The sequence below is a fragment of the Pristiophorus japonicus genome, chromosome 14, assembly GCF_044704955.1.
Source record: "Pristiophorus japonicus isolate sPriJap1 chromosome 14, sPriJap1.hap1, whole genome shotgun sequence".
NCBI classification, from domain to species: domain Eukaryota; kingdom Metazoa; phylum Chordata; class Chondrichthyes; family Pristiophoridae; genus Pristiophorus; species Pristiophorus japonicus.
In genome coordinates, this window is record NC_091990.1 from 5,143,928 (window position 1) to 5,146,701 (window position 2,774).

At 46.2% G+C, this 2,774-nt stretch overlaps 1 protein-coding gene across 3 annotated transcripts in view; it reads right to left on the reverse strand.

Annotated features, from left to right (window-relative positions):
• Positions 1–1,300, reverse strand: part of taf12 (TAF12 RNA polymerase II, TATA box binding protein (TBP)-associated factor) — a 43,057-nt gene extending 41,757 nt beyond the window's left edge. For 2 of the 3 annotated variants that reach the window (XM_070898400.1, XM_070898399.1), the window contains exon 1: positions 1,185–1,300. The gene's annotated coding sequence lies outside the window, so the exon portion shown is untranslated. The remainder of the gene's footprint in view (positions 1–1,184) is intronic. The other variant, XM_070898401.1, reaches the window with a different exon arrangement.
• Positions 1,301–2,774: the final 1,474 nt, after the last annotated feature.

Consider the following 2,774-nt stretch of genomic DNA (forward strand, 5'->3'; position numbering starts at 1 on the left):
ATATAGAGTGTGTATATATAGTGTGTGTATATATAGTGTGTGTGTATATATAGTGTGTGTATATATGTTGTGTATAGAGTGTGTATATATAGTGTGTATAGAGTGTGTATATATATGTTGTGTATAGAGTGTGTATATATAGTGTGTGTGTATAGAGTGTGTATATATATTGTGTATATAGTGTGTGTATATAGAGTGTGTATATATAGTGTGTATAGAGTGTGTATATATATGTTGTGTATATAGTGTGTATATATATTGTGTATAGAGTGTGTATAGTGTATAGAGTGTGTATATATAGTGTGTGTATATAGAGTGTGTATATATATTGTGTATAGAGTGTGTATATATAGAGTGTGTATATATATTGTGTATAGAGTGTGTATATATAGAGTGTGTGTATATATAGTGTATAGAGTGTGTATATATATTGTGTATAGAGTGTGTATATATAGAGTGTGTGTATATATAGTGTATAGATATTGTGTATAGAGTGTGTGTATATAGAGTGTGTGTATATATATTGTGTATAGAGTGTGTATATATAGAGTGTGTGTATATATATTGTGTATAGAGTGTGTATATATAGTGTGTATATATATTGTGTATAGATATTGTGTATAGAGTGTGTATATATAGAGTGTGTATATATAGAGTGTGTGTATATATATTGTGTATAGAGTGTGTATATATAGAGTGTGTGTATATATATTGTGTATAGAGTGTGTATATATAGAGTGTGTGTATATATATTGTGTATATATATTGTGTATAGAGTGTGTATATATAGAGTGTGTGTATATATATTGTGTATAGAGTGTGTATATATAGAGTGTGTGTATATATATTGTGTATAGAGTGTGTATATAGAGTGTGTGTATATATATTGTGTATAGAGTGTGTGTATATATATTGTGTATAGAGTGTATATATAGAGTGTGTGTATATAGAGTGTGTGTATATAGAGTGTGTATATATATATTGTGTATATTGTGTGTGTATAGAGTGTGTGCACGGTGCCGAGCTGTTGATGGTTTTGCTGACCCGGGCTGTGTGAGCGGAGTCGGGCCTTGTCCCGGCTGCACCCGCTCCAGCCCCGGATAAAGCCGCTGTGGCCGCCGCCCGAGCGCGGTGGGAGGAGGGGTGAGGGGCCGGAGCAGGGCCCAGGGGGAGGGGGCACTTACCGAGCCGAGCCTCCCGCCTCACGCCGAGCCCGCTGCCGCTGCCGAGCCCGAGCCTGAGCCGCCCATCCCGCTCAAGCCGCCGACAGACGCGCCACCCGGAAGCAGTGGCGGGCCGGCCTGACCCCTCACCCCCCGCGACCCCTGACCCCCCCCTGACCCAGCAACACCAAACACCGCAGGAGGAGGAGTGGGGGGGAACAAACAACAACAAATAACAACACACACATCCCCGGGGGCTTACAACAGGACTCACGGCGAGGTTTGTTTGTATTAAAAATGTTCATTTGTTTTTTTTCTCTGTTGGAGTGGGAGGGGGGTCATTAGGAAGCGCGCATGCGCGAGAGCTGGCGGGGTTGCTCAGCAACGGGCCTCACGCCTCAGTGAAAGATTTTGCATTTGTCTAGCGCCTGTCACCGCCTCAGGACGTCCCAAAGCGCCTTACAGCCAATGAAGTTCTTTTTGGAGTGCAATCACTGTTGTAATGTGGGAAACACAGCAGCCAATTTGCGCACAGCAAGCTCCCACACACAGCAATGTGATACTGACCCAGATCATCTGTTTTTTTAGTGATGTTGATTGAGGGATAAATATTGGCCCCAGGACACCGGGGCGATCTCCCCCCTTGGCTCTTCAATGGGGAAGAAGTGATGCTTCAGTTGTACCGAGCCTCGGCTTACCATACCAATTCGAAGGACGTCCGACTGATGAAGTTATTCGAAAACCGGCCGGTATGGGTTTGAGCCCTTGTTTGGTGGACAGCCAAAAAAAAAAGGAAGACTTGCATTTATATAGCGCCTTTCACGGCCGCCGGATGTCTCAAAAGCGTTTTACATCCAATGAAGTACTTTTGGAGTGTAGTCACTGTTGTAATGTGGGAGAGCAGTGCCAGCCGCTCTCTATGTGTCATGATGAACAACAAAACTCACCATGAAATGTGTGAGTGCATCTCCAGCGCCCTGAACACAGCAGACGCACACTGCCTTGTCGAATGGTGGTTCAAGCAGTTGGAGGCGAGGAGCTCCCAACAACTGCTTGCTTAGGCTTTATATGAGCACATATAACAACACGTGTCCTCAGCCTCTGTGTAGTGCCTTTCGGCAGCTGTTGCCCCAAACCTCCAAATTTCCTCATCAACTATATCTGAGATGGAAAAATAATCACGAGCAACATTGACCTTCCCATTCACAAAGACTTGGAAAAACCCACCATGAAAGCGCTTAAGATCGTGCCGGCTATTCTGGGTAACAGCAGCCAATCGACCTGCCATCCAGACGGACGGAATCGTGGTACTCCGGCAACATAAAGACCCAACAGCTCCTCACTGACCCACCAGCAGAGGCCCCCGGCCTCGCCCTCCCTCCGAGACAGTGGTCAGCGAGCGCTCGGCCCAATCCGCACGGGGCACGGACGCTGCGCCCACCTGCCCCACACGGGGAAGGTGAGGGACGGCCCGAAGTGCGACTGTGGCCCTGAGTCCCAGACCCTGGAACACCTCACATCGACCGGCCCACTGAGATCTGTGGGTCCCAGACCCTGGAACACCTCACATCGACCGGCCCACTGAGATCTGTGGGTCCCAGACCCTGGAAC